Source organism: Anser brachyrhynchus (assembly GCF_964034855.1).
Source record: "Anser brachyrhynchus genome assembly, chromosome: 4".
Classification (NCBI taxonomy): domain Eukaryota; kingdom Metazoa; phylum Chordata; class Aves; order Anseriformes; family Anatidae; genus Anser; species Anser brachyrhynchus.
In genome coordinates this window covers 50,316,781-50,340,648 of record NC_137698.1, presented here as the reverse complement: position 1 = coordinate 50,340,648, position 23,868 = coordinate 50,316,781, and the positions used below count along the sequence as shown (strand labels likewise).

The window sequence follows — 23,868 nt, the reverse complement described above, 5'->3', positions numbered from 1 at the left end:
TAGCAGGGGTGAATTGTTAATCTATTAGGTAAAATATGTATGTTTTTAGCATCCAGTTCCCGCACACTTAAACAGAATAGGTTTACTTTTAAGAGGGACTGTTATGTTGGCTGTAACATTTCATTTTAATTGCAGATAATAAAAAGCTGCATTTTTAGTTCCCCCCTTCTGATTACAGCAATAAGAATGCTGAAGCTTTGAGGTTCTTTCTGCTTTACCTCTTAGTAATTCTGGATACTGTTTTGCCAGTTATCTCAGTCACTAAAAATTGATATGTCAGTGTGAGTAGTAGAGCTTAGTCTTATTTCAATATAATCCCGCTGTAGATGTGTCAGGTAAGCTCTTTTAAAATAAGAAATACATGGCATAGTAAGCGCAGAATGAAATGTGATGATGAATTTATGAACATTAATATACTTGGTTGTTTTATGTCTAACATAAACATAATTCTTATGTAGACAGCATGTGCTTAAATGTCCATAACTTGACTTTTTTCCTCATAAGCCAGGACAAGAATTTTTTTTTTTTTTTCAGAATCTGAATTGCTTATATTTGAAAATAGCTGACACTGATGGTTAGGAGGGATTTTTCTATTCCCTTACAAAAAAATCAATGCACGCTCTTTGTTCTGTAAAGGCCCCAAAAAGAGAATTACATCAAATATGGACAAGCCTTCTACTGGCATGTTAGAAAAGTACAGTCGATTTTTTTGGCATCAACAGCCTAGGGCAATATAGTTGCATAAAAACTTCCTTTAGTGTGATATAGATGTGGAGATGCCCTAACCACCTATATATTATCATCGATCCTGTGTATTTGAGTAAGATTGGATAAAGTGGTACGAAACGTGTGTGAGAATAGGATTCATTGGTTTCCCATAATGTGACAGAAGGCCATATAATGTTACAGTGCGAACTTCAATCACATTAGTGCTACCGCTGGGCAGGCCAAATTCTGTTTTACTATCTATTCAGTCAGGGACGGATAAAAAGTATTTTTGTTTCTGTGGCGATTCTGTGAGTTCTGTCTTTCGGGAACAATGAGTTGCTGTGTAGACCTTGCTCTTATTGTTTCATATCGCCTCCTGAAGGGACTTTCCCTCCTTTTGCTTCTCTGTATTGCATATGACACGATTACTTTGTTTAAGAACAAAAATATATTTTGTCAGAAGCTTACAGCATTTGCATTTAGTTTACATTCAGCATTTACATTGATGAAGTCCTACAAAGAAATAAAATTGACTTGTAACAAATCACTTTTAATTAATAATATTCAAGAGCCAGCGTGTTACATGAACTGAATCACAGTGATTTGTTAATTAAGTTTGGTAGGAAGAAAAATGTAAAGGTCTTGCTGTGTGTTATCCTGGAGAAATGGCTTATGCTGCAGTTGCACAACACATTAAGTGAATATAATTCAAATGCCACTATAAAAGTATGAAATACATCCACGCATTTTTAAACACCATTTAATTTCCCCTTTGTATTCATGCTCTATGCTGAATTACAGAAATACAAGTTTCATGCCTGTGACAAGCCCATTTGAGAAAATAACTGCCATAATCAGCTGATTTTAGTTCAAGGGCCCAGGTGAGGTAGCTACATATGTGTAATTGTGACCTTTCTATCGACTACCTTCATTTTTGGTAACCAATACTTATGCAGAAAAATCAGTGAAGTCAAACACTTCATACCCCCAGCATGCTTTGAAATGATTGCTTATCATTTTAGTGATAACACCTATCTAGCTTTATTTTCTTCAAGCTCATTGCCTTAAGAAAAAACTATATGAAAACAATCTGAATAAGTAAAAGCTTTCCTCACACTCTCGTGCTCAGGTGTGCCAAATGCTCTGCACATTGCTGACCTGCTTGAACATCTTTTTTCACTGCTCAGCGTATTTTGAAAGTCAGCAGTCGGACTTGGGGGCAACTGAACAAAGCGGCTGAATCCAGCAGCGTGTGGTGAGGTTGCTGTGGCAGGGTGCTGCATGGCAGAGATTACCTTTACTGTTAACTTGAAACGTGGAGCGGGTGTGATGAAAAGAATTGAACAGGGTGCTTTCCTGGGGTTCTTCAAAGAAAGCTGATTTTTTTTCAAAGTAGCATGCAGTCTTTCTCTGACCTTTAATAAATTCATGTTTGAAGCTATTTAGCGAAGAAAATTAAAGGCACAACTACAGTGGTCTTTGGAACGGTTTGGTGCAACACAGAAGAGAAAGAAAAACATTGACTGAAGCCCATGTAAATCCCTAGTATCTGTGGGTATGTTTTGGTGCACAAGTGATGTAGTTAGGCTGTGGGACCATCCGCCAACAAAATCGAGCCATCTTCCCCATTGAAAACCCTGATTGCTGTTGCGTAAAACTTTGCCAAGTCTAAACCACGTGGGCTGTAGTTCATCACATGTCTTTATGACTCAGGCTAATTTTTGTTTTAATTCAGCCGAATGATCAATTGAGAATTAGACTAATGTTTTCGTCCTGTTTAAAAAGAAAAAAAAAAACAACACGGTAGCGTCATTCTGGTTTGCATCTAGGCTCCAGGTTCTGCCAAGGCAGTGTCCTATTCTCAAAGATCTGCATTTTTACCATGTACATGAAAACCTGACAGTATTTTCCGATGTAGGTTTTCAGAATATTGCAGTCTTACACATTCACCTGTGGACACTTTAGTGAGATATTCATGTTTATTTAGCACTCAGTACTGCAGAGTGTTTGCAGCAGTGACTTTAATGGTGCTTGCTACATCTGCAGTTGATATATAGTTGGAGAGGGACTGTCAATTAGTGGAGATGGAACTAAACTTAAGTTATTCAATAGGACAAAGATATCATCGTTAGAATCAGCTGGGACTGAGTGGTAATTCTTTAGGAGAGCTGTGGTTTGTGGTAGCTTACATGATGGGCTGTGGTGCTAAATAAAATCACACTGCTGCAATAAAGACAAGCGTGGTATCGTGTCATGCAAAGAGAAGACCAGCATGGAAGACAAAAGAAGTGGTATTTCCATACCGTGTAATAGTCTTCCTCATCTTTAACCTTGTATCCAGTTGCGGTGTACACTTTGAGAGAGATGGAGATGAGTTAAAGGAGAGGAATGAAAGTAATTGAAGATTTAGAAAATATGGACTATGAAGAAAGGTTGAATGGACATATGAGGTTGTTTGAGGCTCCCAGCAAAGAAGAGTGGCAGGGTGAACGAGACATGCCAGCCTTCGGATGTCACAAAGCTGGTGTGAAGCAAAGTTCTCCGTGCCTGAGCTGGACCAGTTGGTATGTATCGGGTTTGGCATTAGTGAAACTGAAACAAAGGAATAGATCCTTGAATTGGGATTTTGAGTGTTTTAGAAACATTAAAATTGTTTTAATGTTAGTCAAGAACAACATAAATGTATTGGTTCTTTCTGGAGTTGCTCTTTGAGGTCTTCCTTAGCCCTGTGAATCCTCAACATCTGTGCTTCCTGGTGTCGACCAGATTGTATGTTGTCCCCTCAAAAATGCCATGCTTGGCAGGAGTGTCTGTCTGTGACATCTCCGAAGAGAGCAGATGTGTAAGCAGAGAGGCTCCAGACTTTCCTTGCAATTCCTCTTTTAGGATCAAATCTCCCATCCACTCCTCTGTTTTTTCATAGCGGCTCCTCTGCTGGTGCATGGACAGAAAGTGTGAGGGTGGCTTTGGGAGGAACCTGAGATCCAGGTAGCAGAAGGAAGGAGAAAGGAATTGGAGAGCGTAGGTACAAATTTCACAAGAAACTGGCCTGTGTGATGAGTAGGAGATGAACACAGGACATGAAGAACGTGAAGGGAGGACTAAGACTTTGCTGCAGATGACAGGGACGTGGCAAGGAGTAGGATAAAAATTGTTGTGAGCCAGTAGGTGGAAAGTTAGGTTGGTGGTGCAGACAGCCAATATACCAGCAGCCTTGAGAAGCACAAACTGGGATTGCACGCGTAAGGAGAATAGGACAAGGAGCCAAGCGAGGTGAAATTATGTGACTGGGAAAGTCATGTTGGGGGCTGTGGGACACGAATAATTAAAGGCTGGAGGAAACCGGCAGAGTCTGTCTTAAGATTATGCAGACTTCTAAACCTTAGCTGAGAGCCCACGGTTGTGTCTTGGCATTTGTACTTGCGGAAATCCATCATAACTGATTCCTTGGTCTCATCATGTGGAGAACAACCATCTGTTGCTGCAATCAGCTATTCTGATAGCTCACATAACAGAGGTCAGAGCCATGGATGTAAAGCCTGTACTGCACCATGCAGCTCCTGGTTGTGTGTGCAAAATAAAAGATGAAAAAAAAAAATCAATCTTTTATTTATTTATTTATTTATTTATTTTTGACAAAGGGGATTACCAAGTTTGCATGTGAAAGAAAGGAAGTGCCTGAACTAAAGCTCCCTTGTAAAGATTCAGACTCTTCGAATGCATTTATTTGAATTTAATCTTTAAGGATATTACTGAATTTTGTTTTACCCACATAACCAAGAGCTTTACCAAGTGCACAGGGTGGATCTGCTCTGAGAGCGAGTCAGGGCTGTGTACTGACAGAAGCTATGGTCTCTGGCATCTGTGTCATTTGTTGCAGAAGCAGGAAGATATCTGAAGAAATTGAGTTAGAAGCTGGCTTAATTAAAACATTTTCATGCACTTGAATTAAAAGCTTAGCTAACGGCACCAAAAACTAATTAAGGCTTGCTATTGCAATTCTGACTTTTTCAAATATTTGTGTTCGTTGTTTTTGTTTTTTTTTTTTTTTTTCCTAGACTTCAGTGGGTAATAGAGATAGTGATGTAGATAAACATCAGACCCTAATTCTCACCTAGCCCAGCGTGAAGCATTAGTTAGTACGTCCCCAACCCTGCAAATGACATGAAAAGGAGCGGCATCTTATGGCAAGATCAAAAAAAGCCTTTGCTTTCCATTTCTGCTTCTAGTGGCAAACAAGGCACTTTTCGTACCTTTCTTGAGGAGAAATCATGTCATCAGCCTTCACAGAGCTGTCAGAACCTTATAAGTTGCTAAGAAAGAAAAAGTGTGCCTGATTTTTCTTGTTCTTTCAAAAATCCTCTTCCAAGCCTGGTAGATATTTTGCAGTAGCCTGTGCTGGCCCATCTGGGGGAATATAATGATGCTCCTAGCCCAGAAGCTCTGCCACTCGATGCTTCACGTGCTGCTCAGGTTTGGAGGGGTGGCAGGCACCCTCAGATTGCACACAGGGGTTTTGGTATTATTTCGAACCACCCTGTTCCAATTCTTCCTGTTGCCAGTGCAAGGGTGGGTTGTACAAAGCAACCCTGCTAAGTTTTTCCTGGCAGTAGGTTAATCTTTCAAGCACCCACACAGCCTGCTGAACGCTGTCATGAGTTATTAGGTTTGTATCCTGATCCCAGCACCTGATATTTGATAAGCTTTATACTTTGGGTGATTGTGTTTCCTGAGATGGGATGAAGGGCCTCCTGGATGCCCGGTTTGGATTACAAGCTGCTGTGGATGCAGGAGGAGTGGCACTGGTATAGCAGCCTTGGTCAAAGGGTGATAGCAGGGTGAGATTTATGGAGGTTATGTAGTAGCTTTTGTCATTCCTACCAATGCATCTGGGGAAGAAAAAAAAAAGTAGATAAGCTTCGGAGCACCCAAGTGCTGTGACACCCTTTCTGTCAGTTAAAGACTGCTCCAAGCAGAGGCTGTGTCAGTAAGAAGCAGCTAGGCTACAAACCAGAAACATCACTGAAATATTTGTTTCTCCACCTAGATGTTTTTGTGGATCTATTTTATATTGTCAAAAAGAGCAAAAGAGAAAGTGAAGACCTGTTTATAACTGATGGGCAGCATCGGATTTGTCAAACAGGAACTTTTGTTTCCCAAGTCCGTGGTAGTCCAGCAGGCAATCTGAATCGCTTCAAGCCAATGGACCTACCTCGAGTAGGACAGCACTTTAAGAATTAGTTTTTGGAACAGAGCTTTAAAGTCAGTCTTGTTTCCCATGAAGACACAGGAGTGTGTTGCCCATGGTTAATGCTGGAATCAAAGGTGTGGTTTTTTTGTTTTTTTTTTTAACTGAAGTGTTTGTTTACATATGTACACTAAGTATGTGAATGTGCATGTAAGACTATTTACCTTGTAGAAACTCCACTTATTGGCAAGTGACTTCCCTTTCCACTTCCATGCATTTTCTGTGTATCTCTGCATCACTTAACCTAACCTGCTCACATGTGGTCCTAAATTCTGCGTTCCTCAGTTTGTAGGTATCTCAGGATTTTGAAGTCCAATTATTATTATTATTATTATTATTATTATTACTCATAGAATATCCCAAGTGGGAAGGGACTCAAAAAGATCATTGAGCCTAACTCCTGGCTCCACACAGGACCACCCAAAAATCAGACCCTGTGTCTGAAAGCGTTGTCCAAACACTTCTTGAACTCCAGCAGGCTCGGTGCTGTGACCACTGCCCTAGGGAGCCTGTCCCAGTGCCTGACCACCCTCTGGGTGCAGAACCTTTCCCTAACACCCAGCCTGAGCCTTATAAAAAGTCTATAAAAAGCAAGCATAGATGTTTTGAATTGGGCACCCCAAAATAGTATTTTATTATGTATTATTAAAATAAAATGTATTTTTACTATAATTTCATGTATGTTTCTACTTCTGCCAAATAGGATGTAGACATCATCCTTATTTCCAAGGTGCTCTGCAGTGTTGACTGTTTCCATCAAGATTTGTTTGTCCCAGTGACCAGTCTATCTCACTGGAGGCTTTTGATATTCAGAAACCACTGGCTTTCTGAGGTTGACACTGTTTGTTGTCACTACTCCCTCACGGCACAGGCCGCAACTGACTGCAGGTGCCTCATCCCATGTCTTCAGGGGACCAGACTCCTTCAGTTTTGCCCAGCTACACAACTCTGTTTCATCTTGAATTTGTCATGCATAGTTCTTTTTGCAGAACTTCATGGTGTGTGGGATTCATAACCATATCACATGATGCTTATGCATGGAGTCCAACTGTCTAAGGTCCAAGCAATGGCTCTCCTTCTTTACCATCAGTTATTTAAGATTGTAACTTCCACTCTGCTCTTGGTTATGATCTTCTATTGTGTAGCTCTGACAAATTTCAACTAATTACTTTTGCCATATGCTAACTACTAATGCATGTTCTCTATGCTAGTAGTGCCGTATCATCTTTTCATGTTGGCCTACTATTGGAAGGTGACATTCTTAAGCTTGCCCTTCTGTGCTTCAGTTGCACAGCTATATTAGTTTACCTAATTTCATATATTTTATATATAAATTGTAAATATTTGTATGGTATAGATTTGCTTTAGCATAGCTAGAGCCTGCATGAAGCATGGGATAGTACAAGACTGCACTAGAGAAGTTCACAAAGAGACAAAATATCAAATCAAGCCTTTGTTTCTAAACAAGAAGAAAAATGTTGCTTAACTGTCTATTAAGTCAGTTTCAGTTTTTCTATTCTCTAACCTATTAGTGCTTGTCCCATGAATGATAATGATTCTGAGTAATGTTTTGGGTGTAATATTACGTGTGTTTGTGTATCATTAGATTAGTTTTTCTGGTTGATCTGAGGTTGTCAGGTAGATGTTTTCCATTCTTTATACCTACTGTCTACAATTTGCTTTACTGTCCTCTTCATCCTCTGTGTTGTCTTTACTTGGGCCACGGAGGACTCAAACCTCAGAATGATTTAGCCAAAATACAGATATTTTCTGAGAGACACCTAATGTTCTAAATACCTAAATTGGCATGTGCTTAGGATTTTCAGAGAAACTTCATTTTAAGTTATTGGTGTGTTTTTTTTGTTTTTGTTTTTTTTTAAATTCTAGATTAGTAATTGAACTTGAAGGAAATTGGACTAGATTCCTAAAGAAAAAGCATTTTTTGAAACAAGAAATAAATGTCAATCTTGTTTTCTAGTAAGTGGAAAAAAATCCATGAAAACCATTGACTAGTTGTTTGTTTGTTTGTTTGTTTTTAACATTCTCTTCATTTTGGCAGTGCTGTATGATTTAAGATAGAATACTGAATTAATATTTTAAAGCATCAGAACACTGTAAGTTCAGAACTTGCAATCTATGAAGTTGCTTCCTCCACAGTGGTATGGAAGGAGAATAGGGGAAACAGGGGGAACAGTCTTGAAAACTCTTTGGCGTGACTTCGAGTTTTGTCATTTCATAAGTTTAATTCCCTTCTTTCCTCTCTTCCAAATGAACAAACAACCCCTCCCAAGAACCCTGCCTTTTTGTGTTGTTGATTCATTCTTTTTATTCATAACAAAGATACAAATGCAGAAAGGATTGTAGCACTAGTAGTATTTTTCCCAATTTAGAGTCTACATCTGTGGTTCTCAGTATCAGGGCATACTAAATTGTGTAATAATATGTTTGTTAAGCATAGCTGTACCATCACAAGTAGACCTGCAAATGGCAGCAGGACAAACGTGCTTCAGGACATTTGTCTCTGGTAGCATCTTATCATTCAAGTTGCTATGCAGTGACATTCGTGCGTGCCACTGTGTGTGTTTGCTTTTGGTCTTACTGCTCCACAGATGGATCTTGTGTTGATTTCTGCGTCTGCAGGGATGGCGGTGTCACCTTCGCACTTCTCAGCAATTAATTACAATTACCCACTGTTCTCTTATCACTTAAAAGTTTCAGATGTCTCTTGTGATTTTAACTTGTCAGCCTGCAGACAAAGTGGCCACATGGATTTCTGTTTTATGCCCGTTCCTGACTGTGAGGGTAACTTTCCAAGCCCTGTCAATTACATCTGTAGGACTACGCACTGTCTGTACTGCTCAGCAGCCAAGAGGCAGTTCGGGCTGCTTTTCAAAACAATCTTTTAAAGTTGCAGGTGAAATTCCTTGTTACAACCCGCTATCAAATTTCAAGAATTAAAATATTCAGTGGTGTTGCAATGTGAGTGATGAACCACATCGATTAGCATCATGTAGTGGTTAATGTGAGACAGGTAAGCAAGTAACTAACATGAGGCTGTTTTACTGGGCAGTTAACAACGTGAAGTAATTCATTTTATTAATGAGAGACTTATTTAAGTACGTTTTATTTTTATAACTTCTCACTGCGTGGGGATGGGAAGCTTCTGTCTCCATGAAAACATGAGGAATAAAAGATCAATGGCTGTTTTCAGGCTTTTCATTGCACCCAATGAACGACTACACCATGTGCTGGCACCTTGTAATTTTTGTAGCTGGAGAAAGCAACCTAGTTTCTTCATTTAATGTTCAAAGGTTGCCCTCCAAAAACATTCCAGCAACGTTTACCTTTGATATTTCTGTTAAACACCACCAGAGAGCCTCTACAATGTAGGAAACAAGTACAGATGATTGCAAATACCTGCAGGTATCTAATAGTCAGCCCTTGACTTCTGATTAATTCTTGTGTTGGTTTTTTTTTTTTTGTTTGGTGCTTGGTTGTTTTTTTAGAGCAGGAAAGAAGGCACAACAAGAAGTTGTGTAGCTTTGTGGTGAAGTTATGGATTAGGTGGCTATATGTTTTATATATGTGCTGTTTTGGGTTTTAGCAGAGGGATGAATGTCTGATCACAAATCTGATCCGCAGGACAGCAAAACACAATTGTCACTCTCTGCAAGTGACATTGCCAGGAAGGATGTTCATGCCGTATGAATTTCAGAACACCGCTAAAGTGAAGAATGTAAGAAGACTCAGACTAGCTGGTTCCTTACTTATTTTAGCACCCCTTTCCAGCTTCCATTTTGACCCTTTCACTCTTTTCCAAAGAAAGAAATTTCAATGCCTCATAAGCAGTGCAATGTTTTTGTTTTGTTTTGTTTTCTCTATAATTACTTCTGCTAGAGTTTTTTTATTATTATTATTCTTTCTTATTTATTTTGCATAAATCACCCATCAGAGCTGATTGCCGTCAAGCATGACAGCTTGCATGCAAGGATCCTAGACAGGGGTGGTGGTGGTTGGACCGGCAGCAGCTGGGACCTTTAGCTTTAACTCCTCAGCGGGTGTCTCACGAACCCAGTTGGAGGGACACTTTGCGCTTGGGTAGGGAGTGTGCTCCTAGATAGTTTTTTTGCAGGGCTTTTTTATCCTTCAGCAAGAGCTGGAAGCCCACTTGGTTAGTTGTCCTAAAATAATGCCAGAAATAAATACATGAACTGGTGAGATAGTTTAAAAAATAGGGAGGGAATCCTCACCGTGCAAGCTCACAATTGATGAAATGACGGCTGTCTTACTTAGATGGCAAAAAAATCTGATTTACACATAATGCATGGGTTATGCTTCTGTCCTTGTGAACATCCCCTGGTCCTGGTGCAAGCAGCTGTTAGCCCAGTTCCCCGACCTGCCTTCTGAGAACAAATAAGTGAAGCAGTGCTGCTTGAATAACTCCACCGGTCACTGGTTTTTACTCTGGCTGTAAAATGCTCTGTTAAGTTCATAAAAGATTAAAAGGAGATTCAGCACTTCACTACACATATATTTGAGTTCTTGTCAGTAGCATATGCTCTCTTCACCTAGCCATGGTACTTCTGGTCTTTCTCTGCATTGCTGCCATTTTTGTAACGTACCTTTTTTTTTCTGATGATGTAATGCCTAGAATTTTGCAGAGGTGTGGTACATATTGCCTTATTCTTTCAGTTTTCATACAACCTCATCTTATTTGGCACGGAATTTTCTTGAAATATCATTGGTACTCAAATTTTCAGTTCTTCATCTACAAGCTGCACTAATATTTTGCATTTTCCTTGGGACTCCAGTGTCATGATGTTCAACATCATTAATAATTTTTATTTACCAACAAAGAACAGTGCCTCATTTGCCTTGCAAAAGATTCCTTATTTTTTAAAAATATTTGAGGAACTAATGTTCATCAGCAGACCCTAATTCTCCCATATGAACTTGCCCGTTAGTACGTGGTATTGCCGATGTGTACATCTGTTCAGTGCCTAGGGAGATGGACTGATTTACAATCAAATCATATTTCTAATGGAGGCAACATTGGGACTGACTCTGTGAAACTTGGGTTCTCTGCTCTGCTTTGGGGTGCAAGCAGACTCTGCCTGACAGCAGGCTGCACAGCGTGCATCAGGGTTCTTACAAACACTTATCTGTTTACAAAGTAGATACTTTTTATTACTTTTTATTTTATTTTTTTAAACCGTATCTAAAGGGAGAATGCAAAGCTGGTTCATGACATGTAACGTTTACACTACATAGATTATTTGTTCTTTGTATGAAAACGCTTTGGAAGATAATGTAATAAAGCATAATTAGCACCTAAGGCAAATCTAACTAATTGATTACCTGTCTAGTGCCTGTATTTTTGCTCAGCTATTACTTAATGCCATCCTTAATACAGGTACTGTGGCTTCTTAAAATTATAGCAAGAAGTGGTTCAGAGGTTAATGCATACGGCAGTGGTCTGACGTTTGTCACTCTAGCACGTTATATCAAATAACAGCTTAGTAGAGAAGAATATTTTCCTTCAGGAAAAATATTTTTTTTCTCTATAAATTCTAATGTCTGCTAAGGGGAAACTAACTTTATATTTCTATTTTAATATTTCATGCACTGTGACAGCTCTTCTGTTCAAAAAGCCATTTAGAATGAATCCTTAGCAGAGTGCTTTCATATCTGAAGGACACGAAGGTCAACACTGGTTAGTTAAGACACAGCCCTGGCTTTAACAGTCCCATATAGTTGTCAGGATAATGTGTAGCAGACTTACCTACCAAAGGCACTGGTCAGCATTGCTTTCTGGGACTGGTTTCCTCATCGCCTACACCATTACCGTGTCTTGTAAAATAAATACATGCCTTTTATGTAATTCTTTGAGTCTATGTATTTATGTCTGTTTAGGTCTGTTTGTTTCTCAAAGATTTTTTCAATTATACTGTATGAAAACCTTTTTTTGCCAAGTTTCATAAACTTCCTTCAAAAATCAAGTAAACCCTAGGTATTCAGATTTTCCTTTTTTTTCCCAAAAGTAACAGATGGTTTGTTTGCTTTATGCTTAGTCTTCCTACATCTATATCTGTTTTTAACTATGAACAGTTTAATATAGCATTAGTGTCATGCCAGTCACTGTCATCATGCAAAAGAAACAATATAAGAACATTTTCCCCATCAATCTAAAGCACATTTTCACTGCTATTGAAGGTGAGATGATAATTAAACCTTTGAGATTATTTGCAGTTTCCTGGATGCCAGTGTGAACTCCAGCTGCTCTCCAGGTTGGCAGGGCACACGAAACAGCTACTGTCCAAAAATCGTGTGGCTTCTTCCCAGTCATCCTCAGGATCTGGGCTTACCGCTTCAGGCCACAGGCGCTGTGCTAAGGGTCGGAGCATGTTTTGGATCAGCGCTGGTTGGCATCATGCCGTCCCTGATTCTGGGTGACTGGGAGCAGCCATTTGTTTTTGCATTTTTCAGTGCATTAAAAAATACAAAATTATGCAAAATTCTCTTATATATTATTAACAGCGAAGCTGGGTTCCTCTTATGCTGATGTGTGTGCATGAAGAGCTGTTTTCTAGACAATAGCCTTTTGCTTTACTATTATCAACCACTATGACCAGGAAGTATATTGAGTTTTTTTAATACTGGGATGCAGATCTCCTGATAGCTGTAGGCTTCCTGAAAAAAAAGCTATATCCTCATTAAGAAAGGGAAAAATGAAATGGATATCCCATGAAATAGCTCTACTGTCTCAGACAAGAGTCGTATTTTTTTCTTCAACTGCTAATTGCTGCAGCACTCCGAAGAATAATGCTCCCCAGTTCTATCATCTCCTGCTTTAAAAAAAGGCTTTCAGAAAGGTTGGGGACAGTTGGATCTGAGAAGATATTTTAAAGCTGACTTAATTGAAAGGTGTTGTGAATATTTTTCATTTCTGTTTTAGCTCAGCTTACTGAATTTGTTCTGTAACTGATCTGGGTCAAAGCAAAATTAAAGTCCATGTACTGTTTATTGATATTTTTTTTTTCATTTCATGCAGACAAAGCTTATCTATGTGTAGATTCAAGAACAGCAATGCAGAGTGATTTAATGCCTAATGTGGGATGGAAAATGACTACGGACGTTACGTTGATGAAGGAGGAATACCAGGTTGGCCATGACCAACGACTGCTGAAAGGCTGAACCTTGTGTTAGAGTCAAACACCTTTATTGTAGTTTTGGTTTCCACACCTTTTGTAATTTTAAAATATGGAATTAACCACTGTGTTCCTCTGCTTGATTGCCTGTGCAAGTGCATGCAGTATTACTTCATCTGCTAATTTGGCGGTATGGTTATTACTTCGTTTAATGCTTTTGTGCTTCCAGACTGAACAAAGTGATAAGTTTGTGGTGTATAACCAGAGTCCACAGGAATACATTGCTCTTGAACCCATACAAAGAAGATTCTAAAGATGTTCTTTCATTTTTGATTACACGTGTGTAAATGCCTGCCCATGCATGCGTTTAATATACCCGGCACATCTGTCATGATCATGTTCAGAAGCAGCACTGCCAGCAGCAGCAATGAGGCTGCAAGTCCGTTGTGCCAGGCCAGCAAAAAACAAGTTTCTCCAGTCAGCATGAAAGATAAGGAAGCTCAACGACAATAATTCCGGTTTTGCAGACGAAGAGAGATATGTTCCTTGCTAGAAGTGACAACTTAGTTATGACAGCCCAAAACAGTGGTTAAATTTTCTGTCTAAAATAAATAAGAGGTCACAGCACTATGCCTGGGAGCAAAGGGTCGGTTTTAGTTATGTGGACTTCAGGCTGACTCTGCAAAGAGGAAACAGAAGAGCCAAGACTCCAGAGAAACTCTACTCTCAACTTTCTGAAGGATTCATGAGTTGGGTAGACAAACCTGGGTTAAAGCACAAACCCTGGAGCACCAGAGTTGGGCCTTCAGTTCAGAGGAGCATCAGGATTTGCAAAAACAAATCCCTAGCTCGCTTATTCATTAATTTTTGTGTGGAAGCAGGCATCTTCTCTTCATATCTTCATTAACGTCTCTGATATATTTTCCTGTCTGTACAATATTCTGTCTTACTTTAAGGATCAGTAAGCCTTGCCTTGGACTCTGAACACTGTTAACAATGATTATTTTTTTTCCCCTCAAGAATTTCCAGTCACTGGAAGATTAATGGAAACATCTGTGCTTTAGCCTGATCTCCAAGGACCTCATTCTGCTCTGAAATGGATTGTGATGCTCCCCACAACTTCAGTGGAGCAGCGCTGCTGTTAGGGATAAAGAGCTGCTTTTCACAGGTGTGATGCATCTAACAGTGCTGGACCAGGGTAACACCGATTTGTGTTTTCTAATGCATGAGGCAAGCATCTCGTTTACGTCATGAACAAGACAAAGGTGTAAGGAGAAAACAGTGCAAGACAGCAAACGAGCAGAGTCGCATAGTCTCAGCTGACTGTTGCAAATGAAGAGCTTTCAAAGTAGCAGGGGGAATCAGCACACTTTGTAATTCGCATCATAAGCCACTACTGGTTTTACATGACGGTCTTTGTGCTTCAGTGATTTGCTGTGCTTGCTACAGATTAGACGTGATGAACTACAAAATTTGGCAGTGAATCCGTGACCCAACTGTCCAAGGTAGGCTTGCTGTCAGGCAGCTCCACTTTGCTGTGCCTGCTTTCCATCATTTCAAGTCAGCTATTTGCAAATGGAGTTGACAATACATAATGTCAGAAACCAGTTTCTGCGCTGAAAGCAGCTATTGTGCTACACTTGACAACAGAGTAAGTCGCTCCGGGGCATGAGACTCTGCACCGTGTGACAAGCTGGGATCTAATTCAATGTATTCAGTCACCCCAAGGAAAAGCCACTATGCCATTTATCCAGACTGCATGCTGGAACAGGGAATCATTGCAGGCATCAAATACGTGTGATATCACAGTCCTTATTCTGCTCGTGGTGAGCAGTTAGGTAGTTGAAACCTTGTGTTTGCCTGACAGCTTTTCAAAGTATGTTTGGCCTTACTCAACAATTTGCCAGTATCTTCAATTTTCTATCCAGATAAGCAAGATTTTCATCCGCTGTTTTTTAAATAATAAATTCATGAACATATTAATAGGCTGAAATGGCTATTCCTGAAATTATAGTTGATATTTGCGTATTTTTCACAGTGTCAGTAGCTGACGTCATTTGTCGTGAGCCAGGTATTTCAAGGATAAATGTAAATGGGCTCAATGCAGCCCTCATTGCAGTGTGGTTAGCTTGAGTGCTGGTAGTCATGTTTTAAGCGTAGGATGAGAATGGGAGTAAGAGAAGTAGCTTTGGCTAGGGAAGAGCTGCTGGAGCATCCAAGCTTGGAGTTACCCTCCTAAACTACTGAAAGTCCTATAAACCAGTATGTGCATGGCAAAAATGACCAAGCCCAGTTGGTTTGCTCCATGGCCACCTGCGCAGGTTGCCAGCTGATGGCAATATGGCATTGCAGGAGCTTTTCTCTGTCAGTGTAACAGGGAAGTTACCTCCTTTCAGAGAGTGAGGAGTGTCTTCCACAGCTAAGATGCAGCTGACATAGCTCGGTAATAAAGAGCGTGGTCCTGCTTCGCACAGAGTGCAGGATACCCCCTCTAATGAGAAGGTACTTGGAGATGATTTGTTTTCTTTCTAGGTTGAGCAGATCTGATATTTTTGTCATTGCTGTCTAGTCTAGCTGGACACCCAGACTAAAAAAGCTGCGTCGAGACTCCAGCAGTCTATTTATACCAGTGCTACAGCTGAGGCGCCTTTTGCCGGCCACAGAGGGACAGCAATCATGGATTTTTCAGGGAGAAAACCAGATTATAAAATGATATACCGATCAGGTTTCTCAGAATTTTATCCTCTAAACCTTTGCATTTCTGGAATTCTTAAACGAATCTGAGGATACATTTCCCCAATTACATTGTGAACTGCTTAGCATTTGTTTGTTGTTTCAAGCACCAGATGCATAAACAAGAAGTGTTCAGAGCAGTGAAGCGGATAATATAACAAAAAGATGTTGCAGAACAAGTAAAGCTGGATAAAAGAAAAAAAAAATCAGTGGGGGCATGTGGGGGGGTCCCTTTTGCTGCAAATACATACCAGATTGCATAATAGAGTTCTCCTCAGATGAAGCACTATTCAAGTTATGAATAGCCTTTTCAAGCAAATATGGCTCACTGGCATGAACGCGGAGAGTTGCTATGGCTGTCAGCATCTGTTCTTTTATGCTTAGAACAATTTTTACATCAAACATCAGAGGCCAAAAGGATTTTTAACCGTGGTGTAGCACTACATTGTAATTTTCCTACTACAGTCAGTCTGGCGATGAAAGTTTTTCATTAAGAAAGTAAAGCAAGTGCCGTTGTTTGTATGAATCCAGCCTGACAAAGCTCTTCCTCTGCAATGCTGCTAGCTTAGAAAGCATTCATTTTGCAGAATGACACAAAGATTTTCTGTAAATAATGGGCCGTTCCTTCGGAACAGATGCTTGATACTTAATGAAGCTATTTTATCACCCTAAAATATTGATATGCCCCCGAGGGGGGGATGCCAACACTGCGAGGAGCTTTTCCCCCCTCCCCAGGGCTGGGATGTTGTGTGCAGCAAGAATTTGGAGTGCTTTTGCACTGCGGTGCTAACCTGTCTGCTCAAGGTCCTGGGAGGTGCAGGCACCACGACACAGAAGGATGCTGGAATAACTACCCACGGCCCAACAAGTGGTTTTAAGGTGTTTTATTAAGCAAGCTCTCTCTCATCTGCTTTACATTTAATGGCATCAGTGGAGGCTGAAGAAAACAGTGTCAACGTTTCACTGATTTACTGTCGTTGTTGTTATTGTTTTTATTGAATTATTTGTTTTAGTAGAGCAGGTAGACTTTAAATCTTTCGCAACGGTTTCCTCCTGCCCTTTTCTTTAGTCACAGCTTACTCAGTGCTGACTGTGTTTGAGTGATTTATAACGGCACTTTAGGCAGAATGGTTTGATCAGCCCACCAGCCTGTCTCTAACCCCTCTTCTACTGCATCTACTTTCTGTTTTGAAGAATGTTAATCCTTTATTACAAGGATTAATAATCCTCTTAAAAACAAAACAACAGCATCAACAACAAAACCCTGGTGTTATGTAAGTGATAAATAGCGAGTCCTTAATATACTGGCATGGCTGGGAATACCTCATCATGAATACTTTATCCACGTATCCATCAGGACAGGGGGGTGCCATAAAAATAAGACTTGCCCAGTGCTGTTGAGCAGTCAGCGGTACAAACAGGGCATGGAAGTCCTTTTCCAGACAGCATGCTTCCCAGACTGTCACATTGCCTTGCTGAATATTGCTGCATGTTGCCATGTCTCCCTTCTCATAAGCAGTGAATTGTTTTTATCAGCGTTAATGTGTCCGCCAGGAGAAAGTTTTCAAATGAATGCTTAGTTAAGTTTAGTACCTTAGAGGCAGTTCTTGCTCTTAGATTATACCTCATTCCAAAACTGGAATGTTAATGTTCTTGAAACAACTTTTCTTTTTCCTTATGCTTGAGGCATGCTAGGATGTGCTAACTCCAGGTAACACCTTCTGTGCATACAGAAGCCCTTTTTCAATGTATGGTAAAACAAAAATCTTTAAATAACTACTTTGTTTCTTTATATAATTGCTGTGTTATCAGAATGATGCTCTTCCAGAGCAAGCTACTGAAAATTTAAAAAAGCTTTAAAATCCACTTAAAGTATACAAATATGCAACAGAAGTGAGTCGTTTGCGTCTTGTTCTGGGCTGATCAGGTATCCTGACTCTTCCTCATGTTTGATTAGTGTAACACATCCTTGCACACAGAAACAGGCCCAAGTAGGAAAACCTTTATTTAAAAAAGTGCTGTGTGGTATTTTGGTCTTTTGGATTAGAAAAAGCAGATTATTTTTGATTCGCTAGGGAAATCTCTCTTTTGAAGATTTATGAATTCATTATGATCTTGTCCAAAGTCATATCTGATTTTGTTTCCAAATGTGAAATGTAATTATCGGAGTGATGGGTCCTCACCAGGACCATAAATGCACGCAGGATGTCACGCTACCCGGTGGCATCCCACTGTTAGTTTTAATTACCTGCAGCAGCAGTCTTGTCTGTGCAGGATACAGAGTAAATCTGGAGGCTCACAGGTTTAGAGGTTTAGAGATGCTGTTAGACTAGATGCACAGGAATCTGCCTGCCTGGACTTTGAAAAGTTTTAATGTTGCAACGTTATTCCCTTTTCTGAAAGTAGAGGCTTACCACAGTAATGACTATAGGAAGATCAGCTAACTGTCCAGAAACCTGAAGAAATTCACCTTGAAGAAATCATCTTTTTAGGATTATTATTTGGTAGAAAATGCAGCACATAAGCACAACTATCTATTGGACTATATTCCAAAGTCCTGATTTGAAGTATTTGCTCACAAAAATATAACACCTCATTGCCTTTTCCCTGATGTCTGTCTTAAATGAAAGAATGATGACGCAGAAGGAAGATGCAGACAAGCAGGACGGGCCAGCTAAGTTGGTGGCTTTCATGATCTAATTATGATAAAGTGTTAGGAGATTAATTGGAGGCGTTAGCAAAGCCCATCTGCAGATCCTACTTTGGGGCAGGCTTTGAATGGTGTTTATTCGTGCTCACAGGATCCAGGTTCTCACTTTCTCTGGAAAATGGAGCCCACAGTGCTGTTCTTCCCATTTTCTTTTCTTTTCCCCTTCCCATCCCAACGAAGTATAAAACCCCAGCTACCCCTGGTTCTCATCTCAGGCAGAGAGGGACACATCCAGTCTCTCATCTCTCATACTTCTGGAAGAGCTGGCTAATGCAGCCTTGTATTAGATCCCCCCTCTGGCCCCCCATCCCTATCTGCTAGACTAGCCTTTTTATTTAGATGTAATACTTCATTCATTGTAGCTTGAATAGCAGTCACTTCCAGGAATCATCTTCTGTTGGAAGCAGCACGAGGTCTGTATGCACTCTGCCATGACAAAGCTGTCCCTGGCGGGGCTTTCTGTCACTGGGAGAGCTGACAATATCTCACACCTTGGGATCCTGAAGTCAGGCTGAATGGGACTGCCTGTTGCTGGTGGCTGTCCGTCACATTTAATACGTGAAAGCTTCCTCTTTGCTGACAACCATTCGGCCTCAGAAGTGCAGACCAAAGTGATGGATCCATCCTACATCCGCCCTTGGCTCGGGATGAAGGGAGCTGTCAAGTGCTTGTCCTAGCTGATCCTGAACTGTAGGTGGGCACAGCTAACGTTCAGCCTACAAAATGTCCCATTAACGTCTGTGGGTCCTACCTTCCCAGTCCCTGTGTTTCCAGGGATGGTTTCTCATGGTTTCTCAGCTCAGTGCACCACCTTGCTACCACTGTGCTGAGAGCTTGGTTCTTCGTGAAGAATATCATTTTGGGATCATCCAGGCTTGTCCTATAAACTGAAGCAGATTTTCCACCCAAGTGTAAGTCTATTCTACACTCAAGTGCCATCTAAACCCCCCATGGCTCTTGCAATGTGTGCGTGATGTTCACAATACCAATCAAAAGAGCATTAAGCATTAATGCTTAAGCATTCATTAGACAATTTTCAGTACTTCTGCTCTCCCAGCACTGTTCTGCATCTCAGTGGCAGTCAGAGCTGTAGAGCTAGCCATTATTTCTGTCTGCTGTGCTTTCCCTGAACGTGGCACTCCCTGCTTCTCCATTGTTTCTCCTTAAAAAAAAAATGGACAAAACTTCAACTTCTCACACTTGTGCAAGCAGGAAAACAGGCATTATGCTTTGCAAGAGCAGAATGTTATGTTGCACAATATACTTTGTTGCACTTAAACTTTTTTACAAGTTTCACAAATATTTGGAGAAAAGGGTCCCAAGGGTGCTCTGTATGGAGCTAAATGTTGTGTATGTAAAATGTGCTGTACTTAAATATTGTGGCCATAACTTTTCTGTTTAATTAATCAGTAAGAAGGCAATACTTGCTCCTCTTCTTCCCAATGCAAAGGAAACTGAAATCAAACCTATATTTAAATAAAATTAAGAATCTGTCTTCAGGGAACAAAGTTGTTTTTGTCCATGAATTAGAGCCACATATTTCTCCCACAACAGTACAACTCAAACTGGTGTTAGACAAAACCCTGGCGGCATTATTTTTTAAAGAAGGGTAATAATCTTACCCACGTGTGCATCAGTCAGATTAATGATTGGGGTGTGGTATTTCTGTGATCACAACTAGGCTGTTCAGAGCATTGAGCTAACCACCTTGCCTTTAGCATGTGCCTAGTGTGGAAGTTTCTGGCTGAACCCACTCACCTGGCTGGGTAACAAGTTGCAAACCTCCTTATTAAGATCTTTACTAATATTACAGGACATATCACTTCAATAGCTATGTATCAAGAGGAAGAATTTAGGTATCGAATGCACAAATTTTTCATCTCTAATTTATATTTAAGTGTTAATTTCCAGCCAGCTTTTCAACGATTCTGTGAAATTTCTTTAGTGATGATGCATTGCATGTATTTAACATTATTAATCAACAATCTGTATATAATTTTGCTTACCATGTGTAAAGAAATCAATCTATTTTTTACTAAAGTCTCTTGCATTAGAAAAGGTCTGTGCAAAGTCACCTCCGCAAAATCTACAGCTCCTAAAGTGAATACAAATTTGCAATATTGGGGAAGTGTTGTAGCACTTGTTTTTTTTTTTTTTAGAAGTTGGGTGAGAAACTACTATACAATCATGTAACTGATAAATTTATAGAAAAAGGAGAAAAATATGTGGTCAGTTATTTTCCTGTCGGTATCCTCCACAGCACCTCTGTTTCTTTGAGATGAGTCTAGATTGAGTAATGTGCGTTGAAATGTGCCTGCATTTTATACAGTTTTTATCACTGCATTCCTGTCTGTATTCAGATAGGTAACTGGGACAAAAAGCAACTTGTTTTTTCCTGAGTACTGCATCAAGGTCTGTACCACACTGTGCACTACATTCTAAATATATTTGAGATACATATATTCAAATAAATATTTGAACTAAATGCTCTTTAAGGATTGATAGAACTATTTATTTAATCCAAACAGAAGAGCTTTTTGTCTGTTCTGGAAGGAGCCATTAGAAGTAAACAGGCATCAGTGATGAGTGAATGGTTTAACCTTGTTGTCTACATTTTCGCTGACATAAAGGCAGCTCTGTAGCCAAAAGCTCATCAAAAATGTTGACTTCTGGAAAATAAGGTTTCCTGAGTTCCTAGTTCACCCATTTTTCATGCTTTTAAGATGTTTTGAAGTTCTGCAGTCTTGAGTGCGAATGGTATGTATCTTGCATTTTTTTTTCTCTGTATGTGCAAAGGCATCAGTATTCATGCACACATTTAGCTTTTAGATACCCATCTGCTGAGCAAAAAATGAGAAGTGTAACACTGAATGTGGCTCTAGAGGAAGACGTGACAGCCGCTGTGTAATACGGGGCAGACCTTGACCCCAAATTTGTGGCATCCTGCACCAGGCACACTAACTCCAGGCTGCTCTGCAAACAGAACTGAATGTGGGGTGTTTCGGAAGGCAAGTCCAAATTGTTGAAGGTATATATATGGACTTCATTTTGTCCTTAACGTATTTTTAAGCTTATGCACTGTATTCAGTCTGAGATGTTATGTCTAAATCTGTCAGGAACTTTGAAAACGAAGATACTATTTCAGGTTTGGGAAATCCGTGGTCATTAAAAGCTGGAAGACTGTACCAGGGCTGTATTGGTATGGTGTCTGCTCATCTTCCCCAGAGATACACTGAGAATGTCATTGCTGGGGCTAGATGGGCACAGAGCTGAGAAAATGCTGGGCAGGGATTAGTCTTGTCTTGGGGGGAAATGCTTACTGCTCTTGTTACTATAGAATAGTAAATGTTTGGCCTTTCATAGCATCTTTCTGCTGAAAGTTGTCATTTTTAATTAAATTGCATTAATTAAGCTGAGAGGCAACCCTGGGAGCGAAGTGATTGAATTGCATTTAACGTTCTAGCTGTTTAGGTAAACTTAAGTAAGCTTAATGTTCTTTAACTTAGCTTTTATGATCAGGGAACTTGTAGAACTGAAAGCTGGGATGTGAGAGGCTGTATTCTTGTTGGTTTTTGGACAAGATTTCTTCTGTCTGAGGGTTGAATCAGAGACCCGTCAAGCCTTTGAGCAGCAGAGCAGAGTGTCCATCTCCATCTGCCACGTTGTCATCCTGGGAGCGAAGGACTGAACAGCCCTTCAGGTCTTGCTCTACAGAATTCCAAAATTCATCACTTCTCAGGGCGTGCCTCAGCTTGAATCTTAAATATAAGGCAATGTATGTTTTGAGGAATATGTCAGCTAAATCAAAAATACCCAGAAAGAGTTGAATTGGTCACAGATTTACTTTGTGTTCAGGCTGTGCAGGAAGTGCATGAACAGCTGAAGTCAATGAGGCTCCAGCTCCACTGTGCCAGGTGGAATGATGAGTGAGATTCTGACTTAGCAATAGTGACCAATTTTATCTCTCAAGCATAACCAGCTGTGGAGTGTTTGTTTTGTTTTGTTTTGTTTTTTCTCTTGGAAAGACAAGGCTAGAACTGGGTGAAATGTGGAGAAAAAATGTGTCTGGTTCCCATTCCCTGAGCATGCAGCCATGCAGGTAATAGTTCTGGCATTGGATACAGCTGGGAGGTAGAAATGAGAGGCTGGAGTCAGATGCATTTTAAATTTACCTCTTTATTGCTTACACAGAACTGAGAAAGTTTTGATCCTGGATTTTCAGCAGGTCCGAATAAAATTTATGCAAGCTCGGAACATGCACATGTTACCAACTCAGATAGCTAAATAAGATCATTTTAACTGGAATCTGTAACAAACATGAGAATGCATCTGGCTCCTAGCCAACAAATGTGATACACCTACTGCACTAAAGATAGGAGTTTTAGCTTGTTAGGCTGCAGGTTCCCTCTCCAATTATGTCTGCTTAACAATTTATTAGATTGCAAGTTAGTATTTGCACATGATACAGTTAAGTTGTAGAAAGCATTTCTTCTATGTTTTACCCCTCCAGTAAAGGCTTTTCTAAGCTTTTAGGATGTCGGTATGTTTTAATGTAAACCCCTGGTTGAATCCTTATCCAACCTGTTTCTCAGGATGTTTTTAAAACTTTCACAAACTGCTAGAAATACGTGAAGTGTCTTTATAGCGAGTTCTGTTTTGCTTGGGAGGCAGAGGGGATGAGTGTGGTACAGTAGGTGGGAGATAGGGTTTTTAAGGATTAGCATATTTCTTTTCTTTCTTTCTTTTTTTCTTTTCTTTCCTTTTTTTTTTTTTCCCCTAAATTTCCTTTTCTAAATATTTTCCCAGAGAAGTCTCCATTGGCTTTCGGTAGTTGTGTGTGAAGGCTTTTGTTGCTTTTTGTCTCTGAAAAATGTTAGAATTTGATAATTTAAAGGCTTATGCAGATAATGCTGTAATGGGTTTTGAACATTGTCTGGCCCTCCCCTCATCACCAAAACAATGCTCACCCAATTTCTCATCCTTAAACAGAATTAGAAAATTGCTTTGATTTCAGAGCCCAATTCATCTAAGAGTTTCTATCCCAAAACAAACAAACAAAACATCCTCCAAAACAAACAAACAAACAGTTCAGAATACTTTGCCACTACTTCTAGAAGTAAATCAGTTTGTGTTGTGGCTGTTTTTAAACCAGTAAAAGCATTTCCGTCCTCTACCTTCTTATGCTGTAATGAAATGTTTAATTTAACAGTTGTATATTCATGCTTTAGTTTATTATCTAATATTCCTGAGCCTTATGTGGACATTGCAGCTCTCCTTAGATCAGCATATATCTCCAGCAAGAAAAATGAATAATACAAATG

General features: G+C 39.9%; 1 protein-coding gene across 8 annotated transcripts in view; it reads left to right on the top strand.

Moving 5' to 3' along the window:
- CRACD (capping protein inhibiting regulator of actin dynamics) overlaps window positions 1-23,868 on the top strand; it is a 129,816-nt gene that overhangs the window by 6,069 nt on the left and 99,879 nt on the right. For 5 of the 8 annotated variants that reach the window (XM_080591125.1, XM_080591119.1, XM_080591118.1 and 2 more), the window contains exon 3: window positions 13,008-22,646. The exons of 2 other annotated variants lie outside the window; for them this stretch is intronic. The gene's annotated coding sequence lies outside the window, so the exon portion shown is untranslated. The remainder of the gene's footprint in view (window positions 1-13,007; window positions 22,647-23,868) is intronic. One more of the 8 variants, XM_080591126.1, reaches the window with a different exon arrangement.